This window comes from Sus scrofa, chromosome 15, assembly GCF_000003025.6.
Source record: "Sus scrofa isolate TJ Tabasco breed Duroc chromosome 15, Sscrofa11.1, whole genome shotgun sequence".
In the NCBI taxonomy this organism is placed as follows: Eukaryota; Metazoa; Chordata; class Mammalia; order Artiodactyla; family Suidae; genus Sus; species Sus scrofa.
In genome coordinates, this window is record NC_010457.5 from 113,068,561 (window position 1) to 113,086,215 (window position 17,655).

The 17,655-nt window shown below is 38.8% G+C and overlaps 1 long non-coding RNA gene across 1 annotated transcript in view; it reads left to right on the forward strand.

Annotated features, from left to right (window-relative positions):
• The window catches only part of LOC102160916, a 38,712-nt gene extending 24,456 nt beyond the window's left edge, over window positions 1-14,256 (forward strand). The window contains exons 2-3 of the long non-coding RNA XR_001301590.2: window positions 12,557-12,619; window positions 13,218-14,256. This is a non-coding gene — a long non-coding RNA (uncharacterized LOC102160916). The remainder of the gene's footprint in view (window positions 1-12,556; window positions 12,620-13,217) is intronic.

The window sequence follows — 17,655 nt, forward strand, 5'->3', positions numbered from 1 at the left end:
TATGGAGGTTCCCAGGCTAGGGGTTGAATCGGAGCTGTAGCCACCGGCCTACACCAGAGCCACAGCAACGCGGGATCCGAGCCGCGTCTGCGACCTACACCACAGCTCATGGCAACGCCGGATTGTTAACCCACTGAGCAAGGGCAGGGACCGAACCTGCAACCTCATGGTTCCTAGTCGGATTCGTTAACCACTGCGCCATGACGGGAACTCCCACAGATGATTCTTATGTAAAGACAGATTTGAGAAAAATTAACCATAATGAAACACTTACACTTATGAACCAGGATTCTGTATAATGCTGTTACTATAGCATTTTTTGTTTGTTTGTTTTGTTTTGCTTTCTAGGGCTGCAACTGCGGCATATGGAAATTCCCAGGCTTGGGGTGGAATTGGAGCTACAGCTGCCATCTTACTCCACAGCCACAGCAAAGCAGGATATGAACTGCATCTGTGACCTGCACCACAGCTAACAGCAACGAGGGATCCTTAACCCACTGAATGAGGTCAGGGATCAAACCCATGTCCACATGGATTCTAGTTGGGTATGTTATGCTGAGCCAGGACGGGAACACCACTACAGCATTGTTTCTAATAGGAAAAAAATTACAACATAAATGCCTATTAATAAAAATTGATTAAATTGACATGGTACATGTGGTTTTTCTCCTATGCAATTCCTTGGAACAATGAGGAAGGTCAATATGTACTGATATGGAAAGATCTGTAGACAATGAAAATAGGAAGTTACAGAATATGATATAGTCTGATGTCATATATGTAAATATACCCATAAAAATCAATGTAATTCCATATGTACGTTTATTTTTGATTTTTTTTTTTTTTTAGGGCCACACCCATGGCATATGGAAGTTCCCAGACTGGGGGTCAAATGGGAGCTACAGCTGCTGGCCTATACCACAGCCACAACAATGCGGGATCTGAGCTGTCTGCTATCTACACCACAGTTCACAGCAACGGAAGAGCCCCGACCCAATAAGTGAGGCCAGGGATCGAACCTGCATCCTCATGGATACTAGTTTGATTCATTTCTGCTGCACCACAATGGGAAACGGTGGTGGTTTGGCTGCTGTTCAGACAGGTAAGAAGGGAATTATAGGGACTTCAGAAAGATCCAAGGTGAGTGTTGACTGAAGGATAGTAGGGAAAGATTAGGAAGACTACAGATTATGCCTCAGAACAGTGAAGCATGATATATTTGGGATATTAATTTGAAAGATGATATCACTGTGGTTCTCAAGATATTCATGGCTGTGTTTGTTGCAATAGAAAAGTGATAGTACAAAGGGGCTTAGGACCTGGAAAGAGAAGCTCCTGGGATTCACTTTCACAGTCTCATTTGTTGCAGTGCTCTCTCTTTGATGGCACTGTCACTTTCTCTCCACTCTTTCTCACTTGTGCTTGAGTTGTGGATCTCTGGGATACATATCTAGCGTACGTGCGCACACACACACACACACACACACACACACACACACACACACACATCCCTTTATTTAGTAACTAAGTGTATCCCTAAAGAATTAGATATGCTAGAACTTCTTACTGTTTATTGAAGGAGATGAGTTTTGAATGCTTGTAATATTCTCTAGGAATAAAAGAGAGGGAGAAATTGGAAATTTTGAAGTATGAGTGAATAAGAGATGACAGAAAATTGTAATTAAATGTTGTAGTGGACTAAGTTCTTGGACTCCTTTAATGTTTTAGAGAAAGAGAAGTGAATGAAATGTAGAAATTGTCTGGCCTGGATGACTTTAATTGCAACAACACAGTATTGTGGTTGATCCATATTAGATGCTCATAGTTTATGTTGAATATATAATTTTGGGTAATAACATGCAATTGTATTTTAGTTAAATGAGTTTTATTTGAAACCATAAGGAAAAGCAAGATGATTTCTATAAAGTCAGTTTAAATTGAAGGTGGGTCAGTTAGGATAAATGGCAACAAATTTTGACGATATTTTCAGGTTCCTCTTTTATCAGGCCATGAGCTAATTTGGTACTCCTATTTCTTAGGTATAGGATAAATCATTGCTGAATTCAGAGTTAGATCTTTCCATAAGCCATAGGCAGAGAGTATAGATTCACTTTACATTCCTGCTTTGGTGATGATACAGTATGCAAAGCCTGTTGTATGTATTGCTATGCTTAAGCTAGGTATAGAGAAAACTGTTCTTGTTAACGAGGGATTACTCACTTGGGTGTGGAATAGGTAAAAAAGATATTACTTATGAGTCTTAAAAATTATATTCGTGCAAATGTGTAGTAGTTCCCTAGTGTCAACTTATTGAAAGCTATGCGTTTAGCATACTCTACATTTACCTTTACCTTGTATACAACACTGAATAAAAATTGGGATGCAGTCCAATAGAAGATATTATCTGTGGTCTCAGGAAATTTATTTAACAACATATATTAAATATTTACCACAGCATGTGCACTGTGCTAGGAATACAGTTGTGAGCAAAAACTTGAGCTTATAGTTTGCTGAAGGAGAAAATACTGGTAAATCATCACCCAAATAAATATCAAATAACACTGAGATGAGTATTTTAAAGAGTATATAAACAAGGCTGTGAGAACATGGAGCTGGAAAATCATGAGAGCATCAGGGAAGTCCTCCCTAAAGAAAGGATAACTGGGTTGAGAACAGAAAGAGAGGAAGTAGTAGTTGAGGGAGGGGATAAGGATTCCAGCCAAGGGGAGCAGCAGTATATAAGCTAACTTAACAAAGGTTGCCATATACAATAAAACAAATATCTATGTAAAGGAAATATTAGGCTGGGATCAAGATGACAGAGGAATAGGATTTGGAGCTCAGCTTTCGCACAAACACATCAAAAATACATTTACATGTAGAATGATTCTCACAGAACATCTACTGAATCTTCCATCTGCTGCTGGCAGAAGACCTCAGACTTGCAAAAGGGCAGAAAAACCTCTACATAACTGGATAGGGCAAAAGAAAAAAAAAAAAGAAAAGAAACAGAAAGACAGAAATCAGGAAAGGAATCAGGATGGGACGAATGCCCCTGGAGGGAGCTATGAAAGAGGAAGGTTTTCTACACACTGGGAAGTTGAGACACCAGCTGGGAAAGAAGGGGAGATTCAGAACTTTGAAGGAGAGGGTAGTAAACATTTTGTGGAGGGCAAAGTGAAGAGAAGACTGCACAGACAGTTAGTTCCTCCCCCAGCACATCCCAGCCTGAGGATCAGGGTTCAGAGATCAGACCTGGTGAGAGGACTGGGGTGGTCTGCGGATAGGCAACCTGATGGGCTTAGGGTGTTGGGAGCCATAACTGAGGGAATACAGGAGGAAGCCTGGGCCCACCAGAGGGGCAAGGTGCCAGTGTTGTGGGGTGCAAGAGGGGAGAGATGGGACCACCATCAGAGCTGCTTCCTCTGCATGGGCTCTCAGGCAGCAGGGCATCATTTGCATGAGCTCTGGGTGCAGGCATGAGCTGCTGCTACCATCTCAGAATAAAGAGGTGGGCACAGAACAATGCCTCCACTGAGAGTCTTGTGAGTGTGCAACAGTCACTGCCCCCACCTTTCAGGGAGCATGTATGGGCCACACACCTGCACATCCTCATCGATGGGATAATGGCCAGCACATGCTGAGAGAAAAGAGACAGCAAGCAGTCAAACAAAAACCAGCCCTCAGGGCAAAAAAATTATCAAGTCCACACAAGCTATTCAGGGATATTCCCACATCAGTAGCCCTCCAAGACTACAGTAGATAATTGTTTCTCCTAAATGCACAGAGTAAGAGAAACACAAGCAAAATGAAGAAGCAGAGGAACCACTCCCAGTTAAATGACCAAGAGAATTTCCCTGAAGGAACAAACAATGAAACAGTCCTCTTTAGTCTAATAGACAATAAATTCAAAAAGGAAGTAATGAAAATACTGAAGGAATTAAGAAAGGCTATTGTTAGAAATATAGAACACTGTAAAAAGGAACTAGACACTATAAGGAGGATTCAAGAAAAATCAGATAATTCATTGCTGAGATGAAAGCTGAGCTGAAGACATTGAATAGCCAAGTGAATGATGCAGAAGAAAGAACAAGTGATCTGGAAGACAGAATAATAGAAATTACCAAATCAAAAGAGCAGACAGAAAACCAAATGAAAAAAAAAAAAAAGGAAGGAATATAAGAGACCTATGGGATAATATAAAGTGTGGCAATCTCTGCATAATAGGGACTCCAGAAAAAGAAGAAAACGACAAAGGGGAGTGAAAATATATTTGAAGAAATTATGACTAAAAAATTCCCAAACCTAAAGAAGAAAACAGATATCCCCCAGATGCAGGAAACAGAGGGTTCCCAACAAGATGAACCGAAACAGACCTATGCCAAGATATATTATAATAAAAATGGCAAAAGTTAATGATAAGGAGAGGATTCTAAATGCAACAAGAGAAAAAAAAAGTTAATTACAAGGGAACTTCCATAAAGTTATCAGCTGATTTTTCTTCAGAAATGCTACAGGTCAGAAAGGAGTGGCAAGATCTATTTAGAGTTCTAAAGGGAAAAATTTGCAACCAAAATACTCTACTCAGCAAGATTATAATTTAAAATAGAAGGAGAAGTAAAGAAATTCTCTGACCAACAAAAACTAAAAGAATATGGTAATGTTAAAACTATCCTCAAAGAAATATCAAAAGGTCTTCTCTAAATAGAAAAGAAGCAAGAAGATATAAAAAAGAGGAACTCACGATTGGAAAGTTAATCACTTAAATTAGCCAGTATACAGATTAAAAAAAAAAAACTGATTTGTGAAAGTTGTGATGAACATAAGGAAAAGTGAAAGGAAAAAACATGAAGATGTAAAAAAGGTCATCAAAATCATAAAATGTGGGGAGAGAATAAGAAAATGTAGACTTTTTTTTTTTAAAAAAAGGATGTGTTTGAAACTGGCTCTGTAATGCAATGGATAGTGCATTGGACTTGTAGAATGTGTTTGAGACTATATAACTATCAGTCTGAAGCAAGAAGATATAGGAAGGTGTTAACATACTTGAAAAATAGGACAACCACAAATTGAAAGCATACAATAGAGTCACAAAAACCAAAATGAACACAAGCATAAAATAAAGGGAAACCAAAAAATAAAATAAAATGAAATCATCAAACCACAAAAGGAAAAAAAGAGGAACAAAAAGAAACACAGAAATAACAGGAAAACAAGGTTTAAAATAGCAATGAATACATATGTGTTAATAATTACTTTAAATGTCAGTGGACTGAATGCTCCAATTAAAGACATAGAGTGGCAGACTGAATTAAAAAAACAAAAGCCTGGGAGTTCCCGTCGTGGCTCAGTGGTTAACGAATCCGACTGGGAACCATGGGGTTGCGGGTTCAGTCCCTGCCCTTGCTCAGTGGGTTGACGATCTGGCGTTGCCGTGAGCTGTGGTGTGGGTTGCAGCCGTGGCTCGACTCCCGCGTTGCTGTGGCTCTGGCGTAGGCCAGAGGCTACAGCTCTGATTCGACCCCTAGCCTGGGAACCTCCATATGCTGCGGGAGTGGCCCTAGAAATGCCAAAAAAGACAAAAAAAAAAAAAAAAAAAAGCCTACAATATGTTGCATACAGGAGACCCACATCAGGGCAAAGAACACACCTAGATTGAAAGTGAGGGGAAGGAGAGAGATATTTCATGCAAACAGAAAGATGGAGACAGGAAAGATGGAGATACAATACTTACTACAGACAAAATAGACTTTATTTATTTTTTCTTTCTAGGGAAGTACCTGTGGCATATGGAGGTTCTTAGGCTAGGGGTCAAATCGGATCTGCAGCTGCTGGCCTACACCACAGCAGCAGCTTCTGTGAACTACACCACAGCTTATAGCAATGCTGGATTATTTAACCCACTGAGTGAGATCAGGGATTGAGCCTGCATCCTCATGGTTACTAATTGGGTTCTTAACCTGCTGAGACACAATGGGAACTCCCCAAATAGGCTTTAAAACAAAGGCCATAAAGAAAGATAAAGAAGGACATTATATAGTAATGACAGGATCAATATAAGGAAAGGATTTTATATTTGTCAACATAAGCACCTAATATAGGCACACCCAAAGACATAAAACAAATACTAACAGACATAAAAGGAGAAATTGATAGGAAAACAGTAATAGTAGGAGACTTTAACACTCCACTCATATCAATGGACAGATCCTCTAAACAGAAAATTAGTAAGGCAACAGAGATCCTAAATGATACAATAGAACATTTAGATTTAATATTTTCAGGACATTACATCTAATAAAACCAGAATAAACATTCCTTTTGTGTGTGTGGCGGGGGGAGTTGCCTAGGACGTGTGGTATTTCCCAGGCCAGGGATCAAACCCAAGGCACAGGAACGGGCTCAAGCCACTACAGTGACAACTTTGGATCATTAACCCCCTGAGCCACAAGATAACTCCAGAATACACAGTCTTTTCAGGCACACATGGAACATTCTCTAGGACTTGCCACATATTAGGGCACAAAACTAACCTCAGCAGATTTAAGAGTATAGAAATTATTTCAAACATCTTCTCAGACAATAGTGGCATGAAACTAGAAATCAACCATAGGAAAAGAAATGGAAAAAAAAAAAAACTAGATGGAAACTAAACAGCATGCTTAGTTGTTGCCTCAGGGTAGAAAACTCAATGGGTCAACGAGGAAATCTAAAAGGAAATTAAAAAATACCTTGAGACAAATGACATTGAAAACACAATTATACAAAATTAATGGGATGCAGCAAAAGCAATTCTTAGAGGGAAGTTTGTAGTGACACAGGGCTTCCTCAGAAAATAAGAAAAATCTCAAATAACCTAACCTACCACCTTAAAGAATTAGAAAAAGAAGAACAAACAAAACCTGTAGTCATCAAATGGAAGGAAATGATAAAGATCAGAGGGGGAATAAATAAAATAGAGATTTAATAAAAAACAATAGAAAAAATCAATAAATTCAGAGCTGGTTTTCTTTTTTTCTTTTTTTTTTTTTTTTGAAAGAGTAAAAAAAGGAAAAAAAAAAAAAAAAGAACAAACCTCTGGCCAGGCTCACTAAGAAGAAAAGAGAGAGAACCCAAATAAACAAGATAAGAAATGAAAAAGGAGAAATCTCAAGAGATACTGCAGAAATACATAAAACAGTAAGATAATACTATGAACAATTACATGCCAACAAACTTGACAATCTAGAAGAATGAACAACTTCAAGAAATGAAGTAAACACACACACTTATGATCAATAAAGCAAACAAGAATATAAAATGGGAAAAAGATGGTATCTTTAGCAAGTGATGCAAGGAAAGTTACACAGCTGCATGTAAATCAATTAAATGAGAATACACCCTTACACCATGCAGAAAAATAAACTCAAAAGGCTTAAAGACTTAAATAGAAAACATAATACCATAAAAATCCTAGAACAGAGCATAGGCAAAACATTCTCTGACATAAATTGTACCAGTGTTTTCTTAGGTCAGTTTACCAATGCAATAGAAATAAAACCAGAAGTAAACAAATGGGACCTAATCAAACTTACGAATTTTTGCACAGCAATGGATACCATAAAAAAAAAAAATGAAAAGGCAACCACAGAATGGGAGAAAATATTTGTAGGTTCTGCAACCGACAAGGGCTTAATCTCTAAAATATACAAACAGCTCATTACAACTCAACAACAACAAAGGCAACCCAGGTGAAAAATTGGCAGAAGACCTAACCAGACATTTTTCCAAAGAAGACATATGGATGCCCAGTAGGCACATGAAAAGATGATCAACCACCCTAGTTATTAGAGAAATGCAAATTAAAACTACAGTGAGGTACTACCTTACACTGGTCAGACTGGCTATCATTAAAAAGTCTATAAATAACAAATGCTGGAGAGGGTGTGGAGAAAAGGGAACCCTCCTTCACTGTTGGTGGTAAAGTAAGTCAGTGCAACCACTATGGACTATAGTATCGAGGTTCTTCAGAAAAGTAAAAATAGAACTACTATATGATGCAGCAATCCCTCTCCTGGGTGTATACCCAGACAAAACAGTGATTCAAAGGGATACACGCACCCTTATGTTCATAGCAGCACTATTCACAATAGGCAAGACTTGAAAACAACATAGATGACCATCGACAGATGAATGGATTAAGAATATATAGTATATAATATTCTATATTGTATAGTATATATACAATGAAATACTACTCAGTTGCAAAAAAGAATCAAGTAGAGCCATTGCAAGAACATGGATGCAACTAGAGATTGTCATACCAAGTGAAGTAAGTTAGAAAGAGAAAGAAAAATACCATATGATTCCATTAATAGGTGGAATCTAAAATGTGGCATAAATGAATCTATCTACAAAACAGAAACACACTCATAGACATGGAGAACAGACTTGTGGTTGCCAAAGGGGAGGGAGAAAAGGAAAGGGATCCACTGGGAGCTTGTGATTAGTAGATGCAAACTATTATATTTAGAATGGATAGACAACAAGGTAGAACTATATAGCGCAGGGAACTATATCCAATATGTGATAAACCATAATGGAAGGAGTAAAAAATGAATATATATATGTAACTAAGTCACCTTACTGTACAGCAGAAGTTAGCACTACATTGTAAATCAACTATACTTAAAAAATATTAAAGCAAATTAGAAAAAAATTAAGTGGGGGTTAAAATTAAAAAGTAGATTAAAAGTGGTTGCATCAGTTTTCCTTCCTGGCAAATCAAAAAGACATTTAAAATTTGAAAAATTGCCTTCTTGGTTTAGTCTGTCTGCAAAATAACTTAGAAATCCTATCTGTTCAGCAGACTGGAACAAAAAGTAGGTGATTATAAACTCAGAAAAATCTCGAGGATGCAAAGTATGTAATGGATTTTATCTGTTATTCCTCTTGTGCGTGAAGGAGGAAACAGGTAATATTTTGCTCACTTTTTAGCTAAGACTGAAAAAGATGGCCATTGACCCCTCAGCACCAGAAACTCAAGGTATTTTTCTTGCCTCCTATGAATTACTTTGAGTAATTGAGTTTTTTTGTGTCTTCCCTCTAGAGAGAATTCCTCCAAGGCATAGACACATATTTCCTCACTTATTGGGACCATTAAAGTTTTTTTTTTTTCCATTTTTTATTACTCAAATGAATTTATCACATCTGTAGTTGTATAATGATCATAACAATCTGATTTCACAGGATTTCCATCCCACAGCCCAAGCACAGCCCCCCACCCCCCAAACTGTCTCCTGCGGAGACCATAAGTTTTTCAATGTCTGTGAGTCAGCATCTGTTCTGCAAAGAAGTTCCATCTGTCCTTTTTTCAGATTCCACATGTCAGTGAAAGCATTTGATGTTGGTGTCTCATTGTATGGCTGACTTCACTTAGCATGATAGTTTCCAGGTCCATCCATGTTGCTAAAAATGCTGGTATTTCGTTCTTTTTGATGGCTGAGTAATATTCCATTGTGTATATGTACCACATCTTCTGGATCCACTCCTCTGTCGATGGACATTTAGGTTGTTGCCATGTCTTGGCTATTGTAAATAGTGCTGCAGTGAACATTGGAGTACATGTGTCTTTGCGAGTCGTGATTTTCTCTGGATGACCATTAAAGTTTTTATTAAAGTCTTGTTGAATTAGAACAGAATTTGTTGTCATTAACACCTTGCACATTCCTGAGGAAAAGGAGTTGTTGATTAATTGAATATAATTGGCCCTCCATATCCATGAGTTCAGATGAGTCCTCAGATTCACCCAAATGTGGATCAAAAACATTTGAAAAGAAAAATTCCAGAAAGTTCCAAAAAGTAAAACTTGAATTTGCAGCATGCCAGCAACCATTTACATAGCATTTACATTGAATTACGTGTTATACATAATTTAGAGATGATTTACAGTATATGGGCGGATGTGAGTAGGTTTTATGCAAATATACACCATTTTATAGAAAGGACTTGAGCATCTGCAGATTTTGGTATCTTTGGAGAAGGAGGTGTTCCTGAAGACTGAGGAATGGCTGTATGTGGTGAACATTAATTGCAAAAATTTGAAGTTCTTTATAGAAAATGTCTTTTTCATTTGTGATCATCACTTTTTTTGTATAACAAAGTACTATATTAGGTTTAAAAATTTGCTTCAATTTCCTTTGATATATTTCTTTAGGTAAAATAAGAATTAATTTGGGAGTTCCTGCTCTGGCACAATGAGTTAAGTATCTAACTTCAGTGGCTGGAGTCACTGTGGAGGTGTGAGTTTGATCCCCAACCTGGCACAATGGGTTAAAGGATCTGTCATTGCTACAGCTGCAGCGTAGGTCACAACTATGGCTTGGATTCAATCTGTGGCCTGGGAATTTCCATATATTTTGGGTGCATCCATTAAAAATAAATAAATAAATAAATAAATAATTTGAATGTGTGAAGAATTAATGTGTGTGTATGTGTATGGGTAAAGAACACAATGTTAGTAATAGTTATTTCTAAGTGGTAAAATTATGAATGAATTTATTTATCGATACTTTCTATTTTTCTTCTGGGATTGCTGTTTGCTTATGTAATAAATAAATAATAAAATAATTAAAAAAGTCAATGATAAGAATGAGCTATAGGTCCAATATGCAGAGTTCATATAAAAGCCCATTTGTTAAACTACACTTAAGACCCAGGATTTTTTTTTCCCCTTATGGTTATATAGCTCAGTTCATGTCTGTATAATAACTATGTGAGAACTTGTCAATGACAGGCACTTGGAATAAGTGGGCTTCGCATAATTCCATGCTCCAACAGCTACTTCTCTAGATTTTAGCCATTAGTTGACGTATCCACAGTGCTCCAATATTTGATTACTGTGCTTTCTTTTTTCTTTTTTTTTTTTTTTTTTGGGGCCATGCCTGGGGCATGTGGAAGTTCCCTGGGCCAGGGATCAAACCCACATCATAGCAGTGACCTGAGCTGCTATAGTGACAACACTACACCCTTAACCTGCTGTGCCACAAGGGAACTCCAACCTCAGTTCTTCTTCTATCACCTGCAATTTATTTAATCTGAGTTTTATCTACATCTGCAGTCCACATTTGGTGGGTAAGATCTTTATGGAAATGACATCTTCTTACTTTTTCCTCTTAACAAATTGAATAAAAATAGAGTTCACATTTCTGAGTCTCTCAAGCCCTAAAAATAGCATTTATTAAATCACATACAATTCTAATCACAGTTTTCCCTATCTGGAATCAGACTGTATTTGTGTCTTATTTAGATAATGATTGTGTAGTTCATATATCCAACCTCAAAGTTAAGGCAGTGAATGATTGAGTTATTTCTCCATTAGAACATTGATTAGAGAAATCTGCTTGACTTCTAAGTAAGTAAATACCACTGACAGTTATTTTAGTTTTAGAGAGCTTTAAATACACAAGGAGAGAAATTGGTAAGGTAAGATCCATCTTTTTTTGCAAAGTTCTATAGTTTTTGGTTGTTGCACAGAATTATTATTAGTTTCTATGTGTTGAGGGTTATTGCGTATTATCCCCACCAAACTTTACAACAATTCTGAGGCAGGTATATATCTTACTATCCATTTTACAGATCAAAAAACTCAGATAAAGTGATACATACAGTAAAAATGTCAAAAAGAGAAATAGGACCTGGTTTTAATAATCTAAAGCCTAGGAGTTCCTGTCATGGCTCAGCGGAAATGAATCTGACTAGTATCCATGAGAATGAAGGTTTGATCCCTGGTCTCGCTCAGTGGGTTAAGGATCCAGCGTTGCCATGAGCTCTTGTGTAGGTCACAGACATGGCTGGGATCTGGTGTTGCTATGGCTGTGGTGTAGGCTGGCGGCTACAGCTCTGATTAGACCCCTAGCCTGGGAACCTCCATGTGCCATGGTTTCGGCCCAAGAAAGGCAAAAAAAAAAAAAAAAAAAAAAAAAAAAAAAGCCTAAACTCTTAACTTCTGCTTTATATTGGCTGAGAGAAGAAAAGTTGTATTTGAAAGACTATTTGTATTGCACCTCAACTATTCAGTTATGATAGAATTAAATCTTGGTTTGTGAAAAATGATCCATTTGAGTGTTATGTTTCAGAAGAGGGGCTCAAAGATGGAAAACTACTATCCAGATAAAAACACATAGATGATCATCCATTAATTAAATTGTTACCTATGGAACTCGCAAGGTGAACTCCTAACAATGGCCAACAAGTTGGATTTATTCTGGTTCCCACCTGCCCCCCTCACTGCTCTCTTATCTTTGCAGATCCCGCTGTGGTCACACTGACATTCCCACTTCAAGGCTGTTGTTGCTGTACCCTTTGCCTGGAATAGTTTTCCACACACCTTTGCATGGCTGCCTCCTAAGATCATTTAGATTTCAGTCTAAGTGTTACCTCTTGAGAAATACCTTCCCCAGTCATGTTATCATGAGCAGCCCCTATCCTAGTCATTGTTTAGGCCAGTGTTTAGTTTTATTTTCCTCATGGCCTTTATAAATTTCACATTTTAAATTTGTTTTCCAATATATTTTAGATTGTGAGAGACCAGGGACTCATCTCTTTGGTTCTACACTGAATCTCAAGCTCTCAACTCACAGTAAGTTGAAAACAAATATTTATTTATCGAATGAATGAATAAATGCGTGGTATGGGTTTTGATGTTGGTCAGTTATAAGTGACTCAGAACATCTTGGAGCTCTAAATTTTGAGAGCTAGGAAGAATTTGGATAGCCAGATGAGAAGAATGGCAATGAGTATAGAACTGACTATTAGAACCCATTCTGAGATGATAAAGACTTTGGCATTTTTTAGTGGAAGGAAGGAAAGAGTGGCTTAAAAGTAATTTTAATTATGTAAAGTGTTACTATTAAGGGGATAGTCATAAACTGTTCTTATGAGACTAATAACGATGAGTGAAGGGATTTTCAGTTAAAAATAAATAACTTTCCAATTGGGGATCATGAAATACTCCAAAGTGTTCTGAAATGTTGTAAACTGTTTCCTCTTAAGAGTAGATAGGTATTTAAGTGCAAGCTTCCTAAGGGACTACAAGTGGATACTAAAGATGATTTTGGGGGGGGGATATTTACACTTCTTTCATCACTGTTTTTAGCCAGTGTTTTTTATTTAACACTCAATAAATCCCATCCTTGTCTAAGGAGGAACTGGTGTTATTTTTCTCCTTCTGCTCTTAGAGTTACCTTGTTAGAGGTCATGCCACATCCAGGACAAGCCAGGGTCAGTGCTTAGGAATCCTGTCGTCAGAGGGAGATGGTGAGCCATGTGGAAACGGAGTCAGCGTGATTCTTTACATGGTTAGCGTTCTGCTGGAGGTGGGGTGTAAGGTTTCTTAAGGAAGGACATTTATCGTGATTAAAATTGCTCAGAGCTTGCTTCATTGTGTAATTCTGATACTGTTATATGTGATTTTGGCAAGAGGGGGGTATTAAAGGGGACAGAAAATCCCAGACGATGGCATGGAAGGGCACATGGTGTAGATGCTACCTCAAGACAAGGGGCTGTGGCAGCAGGAGAACACCCGCTGATTGGTCATACTCCCAGTCAGAAATGCCTCCTGGTTATCTCCTAAGAAGGACAGCTGAGAGCACAAATGCCCAAGGACAGTGACTTTCTGTTAGCCCACCATCATTCTATAATATTTAGCATGTAGGTCCAAGAACAAACTAGTAAAAGGCGTATTTGGGAGTTGATGTTTTTCTGGGAAATAAAGTGTAAGGTATCCTCCAGGACAAAAATGTTAAGAAGAGAGTCTAATGATGTGTACCCCCTAAAAGCCAATGATTCCATTCCTTGCACATTCTCTATAGCAATGTCTATGTATGTGCGTAAACATTCTTAGCAACATTATCCATGATAGCACAACACTGAAAACAATCCGCATGTCCATCAACAGTAGAACAGATAAGCAAAGTATGATGGATTCCTATAATGCTACGTTGCACAGCAATAAGAATGAACAAACTACAGGTACATATAATAATGTGATGAATTTCACATAGCATTGAGGTTAAGAACTTAGAAAAAACCCCAGTATGTATAATATGATTCCATATATATAAAGTTCAAAACCAAGTGAAATTAACTGATGGCATTAGAAGATGGGGTGGTGGTTAACTCTGAGAGGACGGTGGGTGCGGTAGTGTTGGTGAGTGAAGGGGTCGTGGTTACACAAATATGTTCATTCTGTGAGTGTTCATTAAACTATATGCTTAAGATTTTTGTGCTGTCCCAAATGTATGTTAGAATAGTGAAGAGCTCAATAAGGAAAAGAGGTAATACTGTCCTGCAAAGTGAAACGAGTGACAGTAGATGGAATTGAAGGGACTGAGAGGCCCTCTTTTCAAGCATGTTTTAGGGGCTTCAGATGGCCTGAGTGTTCCTTGTCTCCATTTTGAGGATGGGCAGCAACTGCAGAGACAGGAATAGCCTGTGGCTGACAGTGCACTTGCTACTTCTCGTCCTGGTCAAGTTTTTCTAATTTGGGCCCAGGAGAGTATCCATGTCTCCAGGAGGCCACACTGTGGCACGTTAGGCATTTTCCAGGGACTGGCAGCCTTAGGTCCCTGCGTTTGGAGGAGTTCTAGCACAGAGGACAGCACAAAGGGCATACTTGTCCCACTGTAAACCAGCGCCAGGACCTGAGAAATGCCAGGCACCTGTTCTCCTGTAATTAAAAATTTCAGCATGAGATTTCTAGCTTTTTAATTGCCTCCTACGTTCTTGTATCTCAAACTATTGTGGGCTTTTTTGGCATGGAGGAAGTTAGGACCATGAAAGCTGGAAAGAAGGAAAAATGGAGCTGCAACAGCCTCTTTCTCAGCTTGTAATGAACTATTTGTAGTCAAGACCAAGCACAGGTACTGATTCTCATCAAGTGAGATTCTTTATAGAATGAAAGTGTTGCCGCCCTGGAGGTGAGCCCCGTGGGACCATTCCTGCTGCACTCTTTCAGATGAATAGATTAAACTCCTCATAAGATGCTTCTTCTGACACATCCGCACCATATATATTAAAATCCCCTCAGTGTCCTTTTGGCAGTTAGGATGCTTGTAGCTTCTTCAGTGCATTGCAGCCTGTACACCAGCTGGCAAGTTGATTTTTTCCCCTTCTCTGGCATGTGTAAAGGAAGAATTAGATTGCTGTTTGTTGAAATAGACTGTGTACCTCACAAGTCCCATTTCAATAATCTTCTAGAGGCGAGAATGAATTTGGGATTGGAAAGGGCATTACAACATGGCTAAATAAATAGCATGAGGCCCCTCAGCACCTGGCCAGCCAGCAGCGCTACAGTGTGACTTCCAGCCTTTACATTTCACAGTCTCTTTCTTCAGCAAACAGAGTCCGAAAGGTCTTACACAGAGACAGAATTTTAAGTCCGAACAGTCAGGAAACTGGTCTTCGAACACCAAAGCTGTAACACAGTCCTATGAGAAGTGCCAGAAACTTTCCAGCCAAACTTTTTGGGTCTCCAATAATTGTTAAATCGAATATGGCTTAGGTTTCCCCTCAAATTTAGTTTTTTTTTTTTAAATTAAAAATTTTTTTTTTGTCTTTTCTAGGGCCGTTACCCATGGCATATGGAGATTCCCAGGCTAGGGGTCGAATTGGAGCTGTGGCCACCAGCCTATGCCAGAGCCATAGCAATGCCAGATCCGAACCGCGTCTGCAACCTACACTACAGTTCACAGCAACTCCAAATCCTTAATCCACTGAGCAAGGCCAGGGATTGAACCTGCAACCTCATGTTTCCTAGTCGTATTCGTTAACCACTGCACCATGATGGGAACTCCTAGTTTTTTTGAGCTATATACATGTTCCTGTACATTTCTCCAGCTTTAAGACTGTACTCCACCATGAGAGAGGTGTGGAGACCCTCTACAGGGCTGTGCATGGATATTGCAAGTCTAGAAATCCAAGATATCCTAGCAGAGGGAGAAAGGGCCTCTGGAGGTGGTCGAGGCTTGGAGGTGTGGGGAATCTGAGTGCTCATGTTGATGTGTGGTTTGGTCCCATTTCTTCCCTCAAATTCTTTTTCTTTCTTTCTTTCTTCTTCTTCTTCTTCCTTTTTTTTTTCCTTCTGCTTTTTAGGGTCACACCAGTAGCATAAGGAGGTTCCCAGGCTAAGGGCTGAATCAGAGCTATAGCTTCTGGCCTACACCACAGCCACAGAAACATCAGATCTGAGCTGCATCTACAACCTACACCACAGCTCACGGCAACACTGGATTCTTAACGCACTGAGTGAGGCCAGGGATTGAACCTGCATCCTCATGGATGCTAGTCAGATTTGTTTCCACTGCGCCACAATGGGAACTCCAATTTCTTTAAGTGTGAAGGAGAGGGACCATGGAAAGCAGGCTTGTATGTGAGTGGAATTATTTATAGTTCATTTTCTCACAATGATGCTGTTTTTCCTAGAATGTTGAAGAAAGATGGATGAGCTCCCATCTCATCTCATGCTACTTTCCTCCTCACATCTTATCATTCTGGTTTTCAGTACATTCATTGTGTTTGTGTACTTCAGAAACTTGGGATATGCTATTCTCTCTCCCTGGATTGACCTTTCCATTATTCTCTTTTTTTTTTCATTTTTTTAAAGTTTTATTGAGATATGGAGTTCCGTTGTGGCTCAGCAGAAATGAATCTGACTCAGATCCATGAGGATGCAGGTTAGGTCCCTGCAGTAGGTTAAGGATGCAGGTTGCTCAATAGGTTAAGGATCCGGCGTTGCTGTGAGCTGTGGTGTAGGCTGGTGGCTGCAGCTCTGACTTGACCCCTAGCCTGGAACCTCCATATGCTGCAGGTGCAGCCCTAAAAAGAAAAAAAAATGTTTATTGAGTTATAGTTGCTTCACAATATTGTGATAATTTCTGCTGTACAAAAAAGTGATTCAGTTATGCATATTCACACATACATTCTTTTTTAGATTCTTTTCCCATATAGAATATACCTTCATAGGCTATTGGGTAAAGTTCCCTGTGGTATACAGTAGGTCCGTGTTGGGCAATCATTCCACATACAATAGTGTGCACATGGCATATGCCAATCCCCATCCTTTAAGTGTTAGCTTAGATGTCATCTCTTCAGAGGGACCTTACCTGTCACACTATCTAAAGTAGGTTTTACTGGAGTTCCCGTCATGGCGCAGCAGAAACGAATCTGACTAAAGCCATGAGGTTGTGGGTTCAATCCCTGGCTTTGCTCAGTGGGTTAAGGATCTGGTGTTGCTGTGAGCTATGGTGTACGTCGCAGACGTAGCTTGAATCTGGAGTTCTTTTTTGGTACAGTGGGTTAAGGATCTGGTTTTGTCACTGCAGTGGCCAGGGTTGCTGCTTTGGCCCAGGTTCCATTCCTGGCCTGGGAACTTCTATATGCAACATGTGTAGCAAAAAAAAAAAAAAAAAAAAAAAAAAATTCACACCCCAGTAATACCTATTCAATTTACCTTTACTTAAAAGATTCAGACTGTAAGATTTTTCTAGCAATGGAGCATCAAGCTATATTTTATATCATAAGAGTACCGTTTATTATGATACTCATTTAAGTGATTTGGTAGCTAGGCTTTACGAAAGATAATTTTAGAATGCTGCCAGAAAATTAAAATTAGGAAGT